Here is a 21,449-nt window from a genome sequence, read left to right on the forward strand (position 1 = left end):
TACAAATCAAAATTGAATAGTTTTTTTCCTCATGTAATATTATGAGAATTGTTACATATACTTTAAATGAATAGTGAAAACTAAACACTGGTGATATATTCTTAAAGTAACTAATAATTATGATAATTATTGGCCAGTTCAATTTAATTTCTCCAATAATATATAATATATAGGTGACTCAAATCTAATCATGTATCAAATATTGTGGCGAATATTTGAGTTTAAACTTTTCAATAAAATAAATTATTCAACGATTTTAAATATTCTAAAACTAAATTTTATAAAACTATGGCAATTTGGGTCGTATCAAATCTTAAATTATTAGCCAAATTACTAGCCAAAAATTTCTAAAATTAGCCAATTTACAAATATTAGCCACTAAAAAATACCTTGGTCTATGTCAAAGATATTATCAATGCTTCAAAACATATATAAATAGAAATATTGATGATACAAAGTATCACACACAATTTCAATAAAAATAAATTATTTCACACAATTTAAACCATAATTTTACACAATTGTAAACGAAAAATGGAAACTACATGAAATAATATATCATGAACATAAAATCATTTGATGTGTGCTTATATTGAAGTTTGGTTAACATAATTTGGTTGAGGCATTTTAAATATAAGTATTTCCATTTTCATAACAAGAAATTTCTTTGATATTAGGTAAACAAATTATTATGGTGTACATATATGCCTTAAATTATGTTGAAGGTTTTTTTTCAAAATTTCTAAATAAATAAATTTATAAAACAAAATATTCTCTAAAAACAATGAAAATTGTCCATGGTAGTGAAGAGTATGCAGATCTAGTTGAATCACATCAGCTATCCACAAACCCACAAAGTGGGTCTAAATTTTCATTTTCAAATTATTTAATTGATGAAGGTTGCTCCCCTTATTACCACAACACACAACAAAAATACATAAAAAACAAAAATTTGAGCAAGAGAAATATGAGATTCTTATTATCTCTACGAGTGTGGAATTGCAATATTCAAAATTACAATATGCTTGCCCACATATGCATCTTTATTGCAGTAAACTAGAAGACAAAGTTGGGACTATCACCCAAAAGTGCCCTAGACAACCTATGGGCTTTCCTCATAGAGGCATTTTTCACCACCCACGAAGGTTCTAGACATTAAGCCATAAGCCTTGATGCTGAAGAACCTCATATTATATTATTTTATTACAATAAGAAAAATTACAAATTATATTTTTAAATAACCAATTTGTGAAGACCATAACCTTGCTAGGAGTAAAAATTAAATTATGGAGTTGAAAAGTTAGGTGCCCTCAAAAGAGGAGAAAATGGAGATCTTTAATACCTTAGCCATTATGAAGTAGTCCCAAACCTTGCTAAGAGTGTAGATTATTGAGTGTGTCACTCAAAATAAATAAATATAAGAAAAGACAAACAAGTCTATCAGTTCTATTCAAACAAAGTTAGGGAAGCGATAGATAAAATAGAAGAAAATGGAGGACAATGTCCAACTAGCTTCTACAAAGGAGTTTTGTATTGGTGAGGTGACTTCTTCAAGATGACTAAGTGGACTTCCTTCTTGAACAAGATTAAGGATGTTACCAACAGTAATTACTTTTGGTGGTAAATTTCATTGGTTATTTCCTAGATCATGCATGTAGGTCTTCAATTTTGTGTTGTGGTGGTTGTTGGTGTTAGTCTCAACTAGTAATGTAATAGATAATGATATAAATGTATGTGAAAGAGTCATAGTAGTTTTTATATTATCATTGATGTCGAAATCTTAGTTGGCTATAAATTATGCCAACTCAGTAGATTGCCATATCATTAATTGATGAAGACATAACTGATAAGTATGATATTTAATGGGTACTTGAATGAGTTCGATAGCAATAATGAAATTTTGGTTTTATTTTTTTACAATCATATATTATTGCAATGTATTAAAGAACATAAGCTTAATTGAGTGACAAGGTTGATAAAGGGAGACTATATTCATTGAGTGATTGAAGTGTTTTCTGAGTGATTGGTAAAGCAAAGGGAAACATCATATTGCACAAGCGAGTCTAGTAATAACTAAATTCTATATTACCTGAGAAATATTACCATTCACCAAGTAACAACTAGATAAACAAGTTTGGAGAATTGGAATCTAAGGCTAACTTTTGATGGAAATCTAGAAAGTTTGAGATGGTTTGTGACATGATTTAAATTGGAATCTAAGGATGACTTTTGATGGAAAGATAGAAAGTTTGAGATGGTTTATGACATGATTTAAATTATTTTACAAGATCAAAAGCTGGAAAAATTCAATAAGGGCTCTGATGAAACAAATTAAAGAAGGATAAGGATGAACAAAAAGTTATATGCAAACCTTATATTTTCTAAGTGTCTAGATTCATTGTATGGAATTTTAAATTTGGAAATTTGGTATTTAGTTGTTGATTTTATATCTTATTGATATTGGTGATCGAATGCAAGAGTGTTGATCAAAATGCAAAATTAAAGAATGTGAAAGAAGATAGTTGAGATAGGTAAATCGAGTAGAGGAAGGAGAGAGAAGGTTTGAATTAGCTAGTCAAAAATATAGAGTGAAAGGAGATTAGAGTCAGAGATCAAGAAGAGACAAGAACATAATATAGATATGAACAAGAAAAGGTAGTTGATATTCTTAACAAATCATTTCTACTATTAATTTTAAACCATTCTTGCACAAAATCTCAAAAAACCAAGAGAAACTAAAAAGTTTGTGAAATTCTATATGGTAATATTGATTAGTGGTGTTTGTATGTCTTTTAGGGAAGACTTTAAAAAAGATAAAGGATTGATAGGGTTTAGATGATCTTTTTGTGAAATCCTCTAACAAGGTCACCTTAATCATGTGTATGTAACCATTAAAAAGGTTGGCTCATAGTAGAGCTCACTTCATAAGAGTGAATAATTTGGGGGTTGTCAATCCTAGGTGTTTTTTCGCTTCATAGGATTTCCATGTTAAAATCATGGTGTCAAAATTGTGAATGTTATTTGTGTTGTAAGTTGTTTTACACATTTCACAATTTACTACAACTCGGTAACAACTAAGTAATTACAAGGTAATAACTAAGTTATTTTTCTAACAATCAATAATGCAAATAACAATAAGTTAATAATTTGGAATAAAGTGATTGAAATAATTAAGTGAGAAGTTGAATGATTACACCAAGCAATTGTTGTTAGAGTTTATGAATTTTTCATGATACTAAAATTGTTTGAAGGGACCATATGGTAACTAAACATAACCAATTCACTCTTCCTCACATTTATCTAACAATTGCTATAAGAGAAAAGATTTTATAGAAATAAGTTTAAATTAACTTAGGATATAGATAAAAAATGTATTAGAGAGAGGTCCCATATCTAAACAAGGAGAAATTTTCATCATGGAACGACAAAATGAAGATGCGTCTTTCTAGAATTGGACATAATATCACACATTGGTTGGTACATGAATATGTCACCCTTGTTTGTCCTTTGATTTTGGAACAAATGAATGAGATAAGGAACCACAATAGCCTGATGCTTTAGATTCCATCTTCTCTCTATGATGTCGAGTTTAATGATATCAAGAATTGTGCTAATGTTAAACAAATGTGGTATAAACTAAAACATGTAATGAAAATGTGCTATGAGCTAAGCCTAAAAGCTTGAGATGCAAGTATAATGATATGAGAATGAAAGAAGGTGTAATGCCTGCCCCTACTTGAATTTTTTGTTGTAGTGCCAAATTATTTTAGATTAGTTTTCTTATTACATTTTATGATTGTCGGTGCTTGATTACCAAATTTGATTAAATGTTAATTTATACTCAATTTATATGTTATGCGTTACTTCATTATTTCATGTGTTTATGATTGTTTTGATGATGATATATGTATGTTCATTTAATGACTTTCATTGATATCTATATGTATAGATTGTGGACCTCTAAACCTCGCATGCACTTCAACATGGTCATTAGATGCATAATCATCCTGGAATAAACATGGAGTCATTTATCCAAGAGGCCCAACAATGCAACCTGTTGCCTTCTAACTAGAAGGATTATGCCTATATGCTCTCAAAATGAGGAGTAGGCAACTAGACCTTTCTAGAATGAAGGATTTTATGCAAAGTATGATTATGCAATTAATCTATATGAAGTGCAAGAATTAATCTAAGAAATAGAAGATATTAAGCTAAATGTATGCATTCTTAATCTAAATGATAGTTTAAGATGATGGCAATATGAAAGCTAGAAAGAAAAATGAATACTTAGTTCAACAACAATTCAATACCATTCAAATTCTAACCTCTGTAATGAGAGATTGGGAATCCCTTAAATAGAATCCAAGAATTGATCAATGGTCAGGATCAATTTGGATGGATGGTTAAGATCAAAGAGAAGATTCAGTTGAAATGGAAACTTCCTTGTGCAAGTGAAGTTAATTTTTTTAGATTTGAGTGTGATAAGTAGTTAACTGAGCTTTCCATAAGTGTGAGAACAAGAACTAACTACATTAATTCCAATTCAAGAGAGAGTTCACTTAGGGTTTTCATTTTGGAATTGAAGAGAATATTTTGGAGAGATTATTTAATTTAATAAAGTTAGATATGACCTCATAAATTCCTTTTTCATTTAATTGAATAACCTCATTCAATTAGTTAAAGTGAGCATAATTATTAAATTAAATATTTTTAATTACTTAGTATATTAGCCTTAGGGTATAATTTAATTTAATTAAAGTATAAACACTTCAAACTAAATAAAATCTTAATCAAAAGGTTTAATGTGACTAATTCAAGTGAATACTTAGGAATTAAATAAGTAGCCTGATTAATGTAGATTAGGGTTTTCTGCATGTGACAATTAAGTTAAGTAGCGAAAAATTAGAATGAGAATTGCCTAGTAGAATAGGACTTTAGAATTGATCAAAATAGACCAAAATTGGTTAACATGGCAATGAGCTAATTTTGGGGTATTACATTTTGCCCCTCTTTGAATAAATGTGTGAAAAACACATTTAATTTAAAGAAAATCAAAAAGCGTGATGCATAGATCAAGAAACAAGATTGATTTTGTGATTTGATGATGCAAAAACCAATTGATAAGCTTTTAAAGATTATCTACAGAACAGAGCTTAACCTCAAGGGATCCAAATAGAACAGCTAGATAGCTAGATTGACAAGCTTTTAAAGATTATCTCCAGAGTGGAGCTTAACCTTAAGCGATCTAGATAGAACACCTAGATACCTAGATTGACAAGCTTTAAAAGATTATCTCTAGAACAGAGCTTAACCTTAAGGAATCCAGATAGAACACCTAGATACCTAAGTTGAATAAGCTTTTAAAGATTATCTCCAGAATGGAGCTTAACCTTAAGGGATCTAGATAGAACACTTAGATACCTAGATTGACAAGCTTTTAAAGATGATCTCCACAATAGAGCTCAACCTTAAGGAATACAAATAGAACACCTAGATACCTAAGTTGAATAAGCTTTTAAAGATTATCTCCAAAATGGAGCTTAACCTTAAGGGATCTAGATAGAACACCTAGATATCTAAATTTACAAGCTTTTAAAGATTATCTCCAGAATGGAGCTTAACCTTAAGGAATCTAGATAGAACACCTAGATACCTAAGTTGAATAAGCTTTTAAAGATTATCACAAGAACAGAGCTTAACCTTAAGGGATCCAGATAGAACACCTAGATACCTAAGTTAAAAGATAAGAAGATCTAATCATGAGCCATAAAATCATCCTCAAAATGAGGCTTGATCCTCATGAGCCAGGGTTTAGCCTATCTCGATACCTATCCATTGAACTCTAATAAAGACTGCTATAAGATGTAATAAGCTAATGAAAGGATGAGATAGATGGAAAATGATACCAAGTAGAGGGGAACAAAATGCCCCTAGTGATGAGATGCCCTGAGTGATGAGGACATAAGATGGGAACAAGATACCCTGAGCAATAAAGATTCAAATTGATTTTGAAATTTAGATTCAATGATGTAATCATCCAGCCCCCTTGTGAGTGAAATCAAAAGATGACACACCATAAATGTGATGTAAAGTAATGTATTAAGAGATACAGAAGAAATGCAAGAGTCAACAGAGAAGAGAAAAGATCAGAATAATCAAAAGAAAATTCAGAGCCAATTCAGCCTGAGTTTGAGGTCCAGAAGACCAAATTTGACCAAAAGTTGACTAGATTTGGCCATAGTTGACTTTTTCTAGAATAAATTTTGAAAAACTTGAAGGAAATTTGATTTGAATAGATTCTAAGATTCACAAAGTATCAGAAAAAAGGACTACACAAGTCTTCGATTGCGTCAGTCCCAAAATTTTAAAATGCAATTTTGAGCCACTTAAGTGTGTTAGATTTTGAATTCGATCTCAAAAATGGATTTAGAATGGTCAAATTAGCCAAGGGTGATTTTTGCGCAAATCAGAGCAGTTTGAAAAATTGGGTCAAAACCTATATAAGGGTTTAAAGGGTTATTTTTAAATCATTTATGCATTTTGTCTTTAGTGAAGAAGAGATCTCTGAGAGGAAGATGATAGTTCCCATGCATACACATCATTTTGAGGACTCTCGACGACACAACCGGCTGGCAAACTATGGACCTCTAGTGAGTAGTCAATAATCCTGCTTCGTATTTATGTTTTTACACTTTTTGAGGTTTATTTTAGCAGGTTTTTAGCATGTTTTCAACTTGGGTCTGTCGATTCTCATGCAAGGGTTTCGTTCCTCACATGGACCCAATCTTTCTTCACACGAAGATCCACCAACCCAATGTTTCTTCATGCAAGCCGGTGGGGAATCTCGCCTAGGAGATACCCACCTCTCACATGAGATGCATGGGATTTTGGGAAAATCTCACTCATAGTCTTGTCATTTCTCCCATGAGAATGTGATTTCTCATACGAAGACATGAAATCTCGTGTGAGAATGCACTTTCTTGCATGAGAAACTAGTGTGTTTGGTGAAATTGAAAATTGCATTTTTGATGTTTTGTGAGAAATCTGCATTTGCTTTGTTATTGTTTTGACTTGTCAAGTAGGTATTGACTATTTGCGTGTTGTTTTTTGCTCATGTGTGCAGGTTGTCTTAGATGACATCGCATTTAGGTCCCATTATTCCCCCCTACGGAGCTCTGTTGCGGAGCTTGGATGATGCTGATATGACCCATATTGATTGATTGGGTTTAGCATATCTATGCTGAATCCCAACAGTGCTGGTGAATCACGGCCTATTGATTTCCTTGGTGGAGTGTTTCCATTCAAAGACTAACACCTTTCACCTACCCTAGGGAGAGATGACCATGACCCCTGAGGACATCTATAGGATTTTGTGGATACCCTTCCATGGGTCGTGAGTAGTCTATGACATAGTGCCTAGAGCAGGCACAGAGGCATTGTGGACCATTCTCTAGAGGGATTTAGCGATAGGGTGAGCCATCACATGGGATGAGCTCATCCATACATATGGCCCTACTGATAGGTTGGCCTCAATTTTGGCCATTTTCATCAGTTGCTTCCTAATATCAGATAGAGGATAGCATAGAATAGAGTGTGTTTGGGGTGTGATGCTACAACAGATGTTAGATGCCCCAAAGAGATTCAAGTGGGGACAATGCATGCTTGCTAATATGTATCATGAGATGCATGAGATAGTTTATCATGAGTGGAGGAGCATGGCCACTAGAGTTTATGTTCTACAAATTTGGGCATGGGAGCACCTGCTAGTGACACCACCCATTTTTGACGATGCACGGGAGTTGATGGAGCCATTCATATGCAAGTATAGGGGCCAGTTTACCTAGGTAGGTCTGGGTAAGACTGAGCACTACAGGACACATCTCGATGACTTGATATCCATCGTACGGTGGCCTTAGAGAGAGACCAAGGACTGGGATGATGCTCCTTAGGAGCTTAGTTGGATGTTTTCCTCATGGCTACTATTAGGCCAAGGCACCCACATTATAGAGAGATTCCCCATCACTCGGGTATGGCGACAGTATGAGTGGCCCCAAGACATCTCACAAGAGTATTGTTCATATGCTTGGGTAGTGAGAGATCTAGATCAGGGGTGATTGACAAGGTTAGACCTTGGGAGATCAATGATAGATGTGTACAACCTAGTTGCAACATAGTGGGACTATCTCCTTGAGCTAGCAGATGTTAGGATGAAACCTACCTACTAGGCATATTTTATATGCCATCCCTTACCACAGTTCATGGATCCATTAGGGAGGGAAGCTCCCATGCCATAGGGACCTCAGCAAGCACTTGTACAAGGTCCAATTTAGTAGCTAGCACAATAGCTAGTGTAGGGTCCTGCAGAGTAGGTGAGGCATAGAGTGAGACAATTATAGATTCCCCCCAATAGATGGAGTCAAATCTAGGTGCTAGTGGTAGTGGTGCAGAGCAGGGTTGGTGGTAGAGACCACGTACAAAGGAGTAGGCACTGATGAAGATGTCAGATGAGGAGATGTAGGATCAGCTTGCTTTTGTACCTGAGGATGCTCCAAGGAGATCAAGAGAGTGGATACAACAGGCCTCTTGATGACTAGGAGAGCTCTAGATATAGGTGGTCGTACGAGACACACAGATAGTAGAGCGAGATCGTGAGATCCTAAGATTAAGAGAGCAGGTCTAGGAAATTGAGTAGAGAGTAGAGCTGTTGTAGGACGAGGTCCAACTATAGGCAGCCCGAGTTGCCTATTAGTTTGTAGCTTACTCCATAGTGTTTCTTGATGAGACTCAGTAGGTGCCTAGATTTTCCCAATATGCTCGAGAATTAGGGGGTGCATGACCACTAGCTAGGCCAAACATGTCGCCTCCTCCTCCTCCTCCTCCTCCATGAGATGAGGGCACTGAATAGAGTTAGACATGATATTATTTTGCCTCCAATTTTTTCCTAGCTATGTATTGATTGGTGTGCCAGCACCATTTTGTATCATTTTTGATCGACAGTGCTCGAGTAGAACCCATTTTTTGTACCAATGTATTCTTTTGATATATATATATGTGAGATTTTGAGTCAAGTATCATTGTCATTGTCATTGTCATGAGATGTTTTATGCTATGATTATGAGATACAAAACATGATGTGATGTATGGATGCATGTTTGATTTGAGTAGTAAATGTAGTGAGATGAATTTATGAATGAAATGAAAACATGAATGGAATAACATCTCATGTAGTGTTTCATGTTTTTGCTTGACACTAACAGGTATCCAATCGAGGAGCGAGAGGACTAAACAAAGAATTGAATGCTTGTGCAGTCATAAAGAATCATGATACTTTGAAGTGACAAGTAATCCCTAATCACAGAAGATGGAAGTAGATTGGCAATCAAATCATATCCTAAACCAAGTAATGTATTCAATGCCATCCTATGGTAAATGCAACCTAAAACTAGATTTAACCCTAGCTCTAGTTACCAAACTTTGACTATTATCATCATTGAGCATATAGCATAACCTTAGATCTAATACAATTCTCACTGATATTACAATCATGGGAATATGAATATGACATCTATTTTAGTTTTATTGGGATGAAATGTAAGCATTCGAGGCACTTAGAAGCTAGAATGACCAGAACATTTATCCCTTTTGATATAGCAAATTCACATAAGCATCAAAGCATAAATGCTAGGATGACTAGAATGTTGCTTGTGTGTAGACACACCAAACACATGAGAGATCCATCTTATGCTAAGTATTCCATAAGTATTCTATCTGCAATGACCCTTATGTTGATAACCTAAGACAAAAGTGTGCTTGATATACTCACAGTGACCCATACATTCACTTAGCAAGATGAGTATCAGTATTTACTATAGCATGAAGAGTTTACTCCAACAAGCAAGAAGAAGAACCAACATTATTGATGTATCCATATAAAAGGAGTCGAGGTACACCCGACCATCCAATACAAGATGGAGGCTCTTATAGTGGACACCCCTCTTATATGGATGCTATAGATTGTTGGAACTAAACCTCAAATAGAAAGCAAAGAAAAGATCATGCCCCCAGTCATTGCTTCTCTAGTCAAAAATGACATCATTGAGTTCCTCGAGGAGACATGATGAAGCAAAAATGAAACAAACAAACAAAGATGCTCAGCATATCCAAACAAGTATATCATTTTGAGTTCAATTTTTGTGTTATAGGATTGATGTCAAGTGTCAATGTCCAGAACATGGGTGAAAGAAATCTCTTTAGTAGGGTGACAACAATAGATAAGGCAGAATGAATAGTGATTAAAGTCAAAGAAGAATCTTCAAGGTGAAGAACTTGAGTAGGACTAAGCGACAGTAGACAGACATAGCCAGAACGATTGGTCACTAATGCAAGAGAGATCTTCTATAAAGAAATTTCAAAAAGTGACATGAGCGACAATAGGTAGACGTAGCTGAAACAACTGGTGGCTGTCACAAAAGAGATTCTATGAGGAGAATCCCAACAAAGAGTGATACTAGTGATAGTAGGCAGACACAGTTGAAACAACTAGTGACTGTCATGAAAGAGATTCTAAGACACTAAAGGGTGGTGCCCCCAAGTTGTGACAAGTTTCAATCCATGGATACAAGAGCAAAAAAGTGGGAAAAGTAGGAAAACAACTATACAGGAAGCCAGAAGATGCACTACAAGATGGAGCATTGAGAATAAGAGGTGCCTATTTGCCAGGTTTTCACCTTCTTGTCAGAGCTTTTATTTTATTTTATTTTTTACCATGATGCCTGTTTCTAGGATTATATCAATGACACTTTTCTTGTTTTTCAATTTTTTTTTATTTTTCTCTTTTTCTCTTTTTTCTTTTTTTTTGAATTTTTGAATTTTTTTGGCATTACCAAGGTGCCTATTGCTAGGTTTTCACTAGGGTAATTTTTTTTCAGGACTTTTTGCAATTTTTAGATTTTTTTTAAGACATTTAGATATGTATAGAAAGCTTTTGAAATCTGATCAACTATAGAACTGCTTCAGGTGGAGAGTGTTGATAGGCTCCTTGAGCACTTCTCCCTTAGCTGTAGAAAGCTGGTAAGCACTAGATCCATACTCTGCAGTGATTATGTAAGGACCAAGCCAGTTTGGTTTGAACTTCCCCTTTTGGACCCATTGTCACTAATTCTTAAGATTTTCTCTCAGGACAAGATCACCCATTTGGAAGTCACATGGCTTAACTTTCTTATTGTAGCTTCTAAATATTCGCTGCTAATAAGCTCACAGATGATCGCACACCACTTGTCGACATTCATCTAGTAACACTAGCTCTTGAAGCTGAGATATTCTACAATCTTTATCAATAATGAGGCCCTTCATAAAGATTCTCAAAGTAGGAATCTCAACCTCTATTGGAAGCACAACATCCCCTTCATAAACCAAAGCAAATATCATTGTACCCATTGGAGTTCTGATACTTGTTCTATATGCCCATAAAGCTAGATTAATCTAGAGATTCCAGTCCCTCCCAAATTTTCTAACTGTGCAATGGAGGATCTTGAGGATTGCCTTGTTGGATCCCTCTGGCTAGCCATTACCCTAGGGGTAGTAGATAGAAGACCAATGTTGCATGATTTTGAATCTTTTGCATAGCTCCTTGAGGTCTTTGTTTTTAAATTGTCCTCCATTGTTAGTAATGATGGAGGATGGTACACCATACCTATAGATGATGTAGTTTATGACAGAAAGAGCTATAGTTTAGTAATTTTCTATGGTGAGAGGTACTACCTCTACCCACTTTGTGAAGTAGTTTGTAGTCGTAATAATGAACTTATTTCCATTAGAAGAAGATGGGTGAATCTGACCCACAAGATCGAAGGCCCATTTTTGAAATGGCCATAGTGTGGTAGATGGAATCAACTCCCTGACTGGAGCATGAATCAGATTCCCATGGAGTTGGCACTGGTTTTAGGACTTGGCATATTTAATTTCCTCTTACTCCATTTTCTGCCAATAATAACCAGCTCTAATGAGTTTTCAAGCGAGTGTCAAGCCATTTGAGTGAGATCCACAAATGCCCTCATGAACATCAATTAATGCATGTTTGGACTCTTTGGGTTCTAGACACCTAAGGAGTATTCCATCAAGACCTCTCCTAAATAAGTCATTAGCAATAATGACATACTATGAAGCATTATGGATAAGGTAATATTTTTCATTCCAGGTTAGACCATCTAGAATGGTTTGGTTATGGAGATAGGAGTAGATTTGATGGTAGTGAGATGAGTCTTGTCCTACAATAGAATAGATCATCCTAGAATCAAAGGTATCATAGGTAAGGTAGAGTAATGCTTCCACTAGGAATTCTTGTTGGAGATCATGTTCGGGCATCTGTAGCAAGGAGGCTAGAGTAGTCATGGCATTAGCCACTTTGTTATCCACTCGAGGAATTTTCTAGAAGGTGATGTGAGAAAAATATTTCTTCATGTCATCAACCATGCATTTGTAAGTGATCAATTTCTCATCCTTTGTTTGATACACATCATTAACCTAGTTGATTATGAGCTGAGAGTCCCCAAAGATATTTAACAAATCGACTCTCCATTTAGTTGCAATCTTCATGCCATTAATCAGAGCTTCATATTTTGCAATGTTGTTTGTACAAGGAAATAAAATCTTGTATGCTTTGGGTAATGAATATTTTTGTGGCGTTATGAAGAGTAACCCAACATTGGATCCCTGTTGTGTGAAGGACATGTCAAAGAACATCCCTCACATTTGGTGTGTGAGTGTCAAAATTGACTCATTAGGGAAATCGATGTTCATCAGGAGAAGACTCTACATAGGTGCATCTGCTAGCTGATCCGCAATCACTTGTCCCTTGATAGCCTTTTCTTCGACATACTAAATGTCAAACTCACTAAGTATCATGACCCACTTAGCCAATCTTCCTGTTAGAGCCACCTTGCTAAGCAGGTACTTTAGTGGATCAATTTTATCCACTAGCCACATAGTGTGAGCAAGCATGTAATGTCTCAACTTTTGCGAAGAAAAGACAACTATCAAGAAAGCTTTCTCAATGATGTTGTTATTAATCTCATAACAGTTCTATGTGAGACTCAAATAGTAAATAGCTCTTTCCTTGTTATTGTTGTCCTCTTGAGCTAATAAGATTCACAGAGATGTTTCAATTGCTAAGATGTAAAAAATCAAAGGCTTCCCATAGATAGGAGGCATCAAGATTGGTGGATTAGCAAGATATTGTTTTATCTATGTCAAGCTTTTCTTGCAATCCTAAGTCCAATTGAATTTCACACCCTTATGTAGAGTCTTGTAAAAGGTTGTGATCTATCCACCAACTATGAGATTAAGCTATGAATAGATTGGAGTCTTCCTTGTAGACCTCTCATCTGGCTAATGTTATGAGGTGGAGACATATCCATAATTGCTTGAACTTTCTCCTGATCTACCTCAATTCCTTTCACAAACAAAATGTATCCTAGTAGTTTCTTAGGATTGGGCCTAAGACTAAACTTTTCCATGTGATCTAGGATAGGTCCCAAATCTTGGAGATGAGTATTGCATTTTGTGCTCTTGACCAAGGTATCATCCACATAGTTCTCCATGGTCTTATGCATCATATCATGGAAAATTGTAGTGACTGCTCTCTGATAGGTAGCACCAACATTTTTCGAGCCAAATGGCATTACATTCCAATAGAAGGTTCCCCATGCACATGTAAAAGTAGTCTTTTCCTGATCTTCTAGTGCAATTTTGATTTGATTATAACCAGAAAACTCATCCATGAGTGAATACATGTCATATCTTGTTGTCATGTCCACTATCATCCTGGAATAAACATGGAATCATTTATCCAAGAGGCTTGACAATGTGACCTATTTCCTTCTAACTAGAAGGATTATGCCTATATGCTCTCAGAATGAGGAGCAAGCAACCAGACCTTTCTAGAATGAATGATTTTATGTAGAGTATGATTATGCAATCAATCTATATGAAGTGCAAGCATTAATATAAGAAATAGAAAATATTAAGTTAAATGTATGCATTCTTAATCTAAATGATAGTTTAAGATGATAGCAATATGAAAGCTAGAAAGAAAAATGAATACTTAATTTGACAACAATTCAATACCATTCAAATTCTAACCTCTATAATGAGGGATTGGGAGTCCCTTAAATAGAATCCAAGAATTGATCAATGGTCAGGATCAATTTGGATGGATGGTTAAGATCAAAGAGAATATTCAGTTGAAATAGAAACTTCCTTGTGCAAGTGAAGTTAACTTTTTTAAATTTGAGTGTGATGAGTAGTTAACTAAGTCTTTCATAAGTGTGAGAACAAGTTAACTAAATTAATTCCAATTCAAGAGATAGTTCACTTAGAGTTTCCATTTTGGAATCGAAGAGAAGATTTTGAAGAGATTATCTAATTTAATAAAGTGAGATATGACCTCATAAATGTCTTTTTCATTTAATTGAATAACCTCATTCAATTAATTAAAGTGATCATAATTATCAAATTAAATATTTTTAATTCCTTAGTACATTAGCCTTAGGATATAATTAAATTAAATTAAATTAAATCTTAATCAATAGGTTTAATGTGACTAATTCAAGTCAATACTTAGGAATTAAATAAGTAGCCTAATTAATGAAGATTAGGGTTTTCTACATGTGAAAATTAAGTCAAGTAGCAAAAATCAGAATGAGAATTGCCTAGTAGAATAGTACTTTAGAATTGATCATAATAGACCAGAATTGGTTAACATGGCAATGGGCCAATTTTGGGGTATTACAATTTCATAATGTTAGTCAGAGGAATGATTTATATGTAGTTTTATGGTTACTTACCACATACTTGCATGCGTATGGTGTACATATATGTTTCCTTTATGTTTGACATTCCTAATCAAAAACATTATGAACTACAATACTTGAAAATGAGAATGAGAACTTGAAAACTTATAAGTGAAAATTGAACTATTGTGTTTTCAAAACCTAATGACTTATGAAGATGATTTTTGTATGTACTCTTTATGTGATGTGTGATTTACTAGTGTTGGGTTTCAAGGTCAACTTAGCTTTTACCAGTCAGGATGTTTACTAGAGGCTTGGGAGATTTGTTTTGTGATGTCATGATGATGTTTTAATTATGATATTTTATGCTCAACCATGATAATGTTTCATGTGTACATTCTATGAGAATTTTTTTTAGAAGATTGTTATTTCTTTCTAGTATCTCTTGTGTAGAATCGAAGTGAATGATGTGACTTTTCTAGTATAACCTTTTGAGCCTTCGATTAGTTATCTATTATTTCTTCCTAGTTGCTTGCATAAGACTAAGACATGATTAAATGATTTGTTTTTGGTGATGTCATGTTATGACATGAATTTAATTTATGTGTACTTGATTTTGAATCAATTCTATTAGGATGCTCATATTGGTGGAATCTGTGACTATGATCAGTAATATTTTAATACTTTCTAGTTGTTTGTTTAAAAATTGATGTGTGGTTTATAATCATTTGAGATCTTTTTCTTTTGCTAAGCTTAGGGTAGGTTATCTATATGTCATGTTGGGAAGTGGCTTGCAATGGAGGCCAAAGCCTTAAAGAGTCTACCTGGGTAACCCATTGTAGGTTGTTTTAATAAGTGATAACATTTCATTAAATGGGTTTAGAATGAATTAATAATATATGGAACCACATAAAGTCACTAGGGGCCCAGAGTCATGAGAGACACTTAGGGTAACCTTAGAATTGACTCATTAGTATGCTTTGTTTGTACAAAAGAATACTAATGCCACATAGAGACACTAGGGGGCTAGAGTCTAGAGAGGCTGCCAAGGTAACCTTAGAGTTGGCTCATGCAACTACATTTGCCCACTTACATAGTAGGTTTCCTATGCATCTTTGTTGCCTCTAGGACCAGTTGTTACTTGTTTCTTGGTACCATTTGAGATAGTTTGCTTTTAGGTTTTTCTTTGACCTAGATGTTGGTTTTGACTTTTAATTTATTTTTATCTTGTTTGAGACTTGAGACTATGTCCTCAACATGGTGGGAGTGGGCCTTTTTGGGTTCCATGAGGTTGGGTGGTAGTGCCTTTTCTTATACCATTGAGATCTAACTGTTGAATGCCATTACCAGATGTGTCTGTGCAGATTTTTTTTTTCTTTTCTTTTTTCCTTTTTTTTCTCTGATCTTATATTTCTGTTGGATGGTTATTCTTAGTGTATTGTATTTGATTTCATAGATCTTACAAGATGATGCAATCTATTTCATGTGGTATATTATTTCAGCCTTTCATACCCTATGAATTGTACAATAGATGATTGTGAATTCCATTTATTGCCAAGTAGCATCTTGTAATTGTATGTTATATAATTGATTTGTACTTGCAATTATTCTTTAATGTGGATGTGTTATATATTGGTTTTAATATTGATTAAACTTAAATGTGATTTAATGTCATGTTACTCTTAAGAATTGTAATCTGTTATATGATATGTGTTTATGTGAATGTTAATGCTTCCATGAAATTATATCTATTGTTGTTAAGTTATTATCTTTCACAAAAAAAAAAAAACAATGTTTGGCAAGCTTAGTGAAACTTTAGGTTAATTTAATTTTGGGTTCCCTGGTGGGGCATTACATCTAGTATTAGAGCTCGAGTTTTTACATTGGGAGCTTTGAGTGTATTGGAACACCACTAGTTGTTAACTAGTTGAACTGAAACCAAACTTGAACTGTTATATGTATTTATTGCAAAAATTAAACACTTGAAGTAGTTGAACTAAAATGAAATGTAAATAGTGTTATGTATCTTTTGCTACTTTAACGTTCAAAAATTTCAAACTTTAACACTTAGAAACTTCAAAATCTAACACTTGAAACTTGAAACTTTAGACTTGATACTTGAAACATAGAAAAAGGAAAAACTTTTAAAACCCTTGAGTTGGATTTCAAACATGTTTTCTTATGATCATGCTTTAAGGTAGTATGCCTTTGATTTTTTGTGTTGATATTATGTTGTTCTTATTTGGGTGTTTTCAGTGGAGTTAAAAACTTGAACCAAAATAGTTTGAACAAAAAAACTAGAAGCAATGGAACTTTTGAACATGAAACTTGGAAACTCATAACATTTATGTTCTTGAATTTTGATAATTTATGTATATACATTATAAATTTTATATTTTTTGATGGATTTAGAGATGTCGATCTTTTTTTTGGAGTGTTTTAGGGGATCTATTTATGTATTTGTTAAAAAGATGAATGTTGGATCAAAATGGTTTTCAGTTTATTATTAAACCAAAATCATATTGCTCTAAGTGAATGAAAGTGCATACATAGTTAAATTATTTGTATTAATTTCTTAAATGAGCTTTTTGTGTGACATTGTAGATAGTACTCTTTGAATTTTAGTTACCCTAGCCATTGTAGTAGGCTTGCAAGAGCCAGCCTAAGTCTGGGGGAGTGTCTGTGATGTCTACCCCTAGTTTAGTTTTATCTTCTTGTAGGCTTCCAAGAGTAAGCCTAAGTCTAGGGGGAATGGATGTAATGCCTACCCCTACTTGACCTTTCTATTGTAGTACTAGATTCTTTTAGGTCAATTTTTTGATTATGTTTTATGATTATCAATGCTTGGTTACTAGATTTGATTAAATATTAATTTCATACTCAGTTTATATATGTGATGAGTTACTTAGTTATTTCATGTATTCATGATTGTTTTGATGATGATATATGTATGTTCATTTAATAATTTTCAATTATTTTATAATGGTAGTTAGAGAAATGATTTATATGTAGTTCTATGCTTACTTACCCCATACTTGCATGTGTATGGTGTACGTGTATGTTTTCTTTATGTCTGACATTCTTGATATGCTTGAGGGAGGGAGTCCTAGTCACTTGCTAGTCAGGATCTACACAATGTACCACTTCCTGACATTGCTTGTTTAGTTTAGAATATTATGATTATGTACATGTGTGGATTTTATGTAGATTGTAGGTACTGGGTATCAACTTCCTTGAATTGCTAGGATGAGCATACCTTATCGTAGTATTTCAATGGTATAAGTGGGGAGATAACTCTTGAGTCCAAATCTTAACCTAAGAAAATTATCCTAGAAAATAGGACAAGTATCTAAGTTAGTTTCACCTAAATTCATGACTTTGACCCTAGAGTTTGACTCTGTTCTTTGTCTTTAGTTGAGTTGTCGTATTTGGTTTTGTGGATTTGTGATGATTTGATGTTTTAATTAAATCAAATCAAAAGATAATTTAATGATTTAATTTAATAGAAATTTTACAAAGAAATTCAATATTTAATTATATTTAATAAATTAAGAAATTAATTAAATAAAAGAATTAAATTTAAAGAATTTATTAAAGTTCTATTTTTGTTGTATTTATATTTATTTAATTTAATCATAATTAGGAGTTTTATTTTAATAATAAACTCTAAATAATGTTATTAATTAAGTTAATAAATATATTATTAAAACCTTATCGTGAATTAATTAAATTAAAGAATAAAATTTAAAGATAAAGTTATAGTTCTAAATGTGGCATAGTTATATTTATTTAATTTAGTGATAATTGTTTAGGAGTTTTATTTTAATAATGAACTCTAAATAATGTTATTAATTAAATTAATAAATATATTAAGAAAAATGCTTCAAAAATTAATTAAAGAGAGAAAACTAATTGCTTAATCAAAAATATTTTGTAATTACATATCTAAAAGGGTTGTGCATGAAAATGTCAAAGATAATAAAATATTAAAAGAAATTGATTAGCAAGTTCCCTCTTGTGATTGCATAATTAGAGCCCCAAATTTAGGGAAAACTCTTTATTAGAGATCTAGAGCTCATTTTTCAAGAACCAAGATTTTGGAGACACGATTTTAGGGAAGGAAGTTTTTAGAGGAAAGAGATTTTCTCATGTGCTTCATACGATTGCTTGTTTGCAGGTTGGCATCAAATTCAAGTAGAATCTAGTGTTTAATTTTGCAATATTTTCAATTTTCCAATCTTCTATCTACTTCATGTTTGGATAGATGTATTCTTAGATAATTGTTGAATTGTTTTATTTCTTTAATGAAACCTTGTTGTGAATCTTAGTTTATTTTTGTTTCAAAGTTATCTATGTTTGAGGAATGGAATTTTTGAAAAACCCTTGTGCTTGTAAATCTTAACCAGTTGGGTTTTTGTAATGCCCCGCCAAGGGATCCAAAGAATTAACCTAGAATTTTTCACTAAATTTGGTAGCATTTTTTTTTTTTCATGAAAGTAAATACCACGTAAAACTTATGCACAATAACGGAAGCAATAGTAATGTGCATCTGAAAGTAAACATAACATATATAATCAGATTACATTCTTTAAATTTCCCTTAACGTTGAATTACATACATGAATCCATCTAGTACAACATCCACATGAAATAATAATGATAAGTCCAATGTTTATACATTACATTTCAAATACTCAATCATCTACTGTACATGTCACAGGGTATGACAAGCTCAAAAGAATACACATACATAGAATAAGGTACATCATCCTATTCTAATCCATGATACATCAAAGTAAAGATAATCACATGGTACACATGATACATCATTATAGAAGACATATACATCCATCATAAAGATCAACATAATAAACTAAGTGCACGGTTCCTCCCAACTGTTAATAGCATCATTAGACCATCGTGGATCCTACCCATCCCTCCGTGTGTAACATCCCAAATCACCGAAGAGATCATCGGTATAAACATAGTAGGAATGTCACTCCTAACAACATCATATGTAGAAAGTAATCTAACATAAGATAACAACATCTAACATATGCTAATTATCAATGAAAAGGATACATTTCCACCATCATGACGGACGCATCAGCCACGATGTCTCAATGAATCTCAAATCATAAGAGTGGAAAATAAACTACCACTTAACTGCGTGGTACCTAAGTGGTCCACTCCCACCGTGCTAAGGAGATAATCTCAAGTCCCAAACAGGCTATCAAAATCACATAGCACAAATCTCTATAAGTCTAGGAATCCTAAAAGTATACTAACTCAAAGGTTCCAAACACAAAATCCGACATCTAATTCCTAGAGGCACACAATGACATGTAGGAACCTACTATGCAAGCGGGAAAGTGTCATCACAATTATCACGTACAAGTTACCCTAGTAGTTAGCTAAACTCCACATGTCCATACTAATCTCATGCGACCATTAGTATCCTCTCTTACTGACGAGGCATACTATGGAATGCAAGGTCGCAACCATGTGTTCTCACTACTCCCATCCTAGCCTGTACAAGCACTCAAAGCATGGGTGAGAAAAAAACACTTATCTTTTTAGGTTCATTCAGTTAGTATTAGGTGTGAATGTTATCACTTATTAATCCAACTTACAATGAGTTACCCTGACAGCCTCTTAGGGCCCCGACCCCCATTGTAAGCCACTTCCCGTCACTACATGCAGATATCCTACCCTAATGCTCATGGAATCATAAATATCAAAATCATAAAAGATAATCCATAATAAAATCATCAAATATGCATAAAAGCATCAAATCTCCATGAGCAACCATCCATAGAAAATCATGAACACAACAGCTCTCTATTGGCAACTGAAGTATCACTGATAATAAAATTATCCAATGGTTCTCAATAACCAAAATATATCTCATCATACTAATCGAAGACTCCAAAAATATGGTTGAGTCAAACATGTCACATCATGACATCATCAAGAATAAATCCACATCACAGTCCCATCATGGCGACTAGAAAATAAACAAGGATAATTGATCAATGTCCAAAAATAATGGTTAAGTCAAGTGTCTCATACATAGGAATCTCAACTATAACAATCAGTAATCACATCCAATACATAGAGCATTCCATCACATAACCATGGTTGGGTTTATAAAGATCGAGATTAAACATATCATCATGACATCACAATCACATAACCCCCAAGCCTCTGGTAGACGTCCTATACTGGTCAACACTAGTCAACCCAAAACCCAAAACAATAGCATAAAGAATACACAATGCAAACACATGTTTTGGTTTTGTTAAATTTCAAATTTGAATTTAAATGTGGAGGTTTCAGTTTACGTTTTCCAATCTAGATATCAAGTGGAGAAATTTCATGTTTTACCTAACCCACGTATTTGTTTGATAGATAAAAGTTTCTCCCCAAAACCATTAGACTCAATTTTCTAATTGATCTAATAATATTTTTTTTATCTAAACTTTTTTTGAAAATGACATTTCCAATGAATTCAATATTATCAACAGAATTTGCGTATTTCAAAACTTTGACTCATAACACGTTCTAATAATTAACCTTAATTAAACTAAATTTAATTAAGTTAATTATTAATATCTCTTCATTTATTAATAATTGCTAAATTCATATTTTAAATCAATGA

The sequence above is a fragment of the Cupressus sempervirens genome, chromosome 2, assembly GCF_028749045.1.
Source record: "Cupressus sempervirens isolate cs-2001-9-10 chromosome 2, ASM2874904v1, whole genome shotgun sequence".
Taxonomy (NCBI): domain Eukaryota; kingdom Viridiplantae; phylum Streptophyta; class Pinopsida; order Cupressales; family Cupressaceae; genus Cupressus; species Cupressus sempervirens.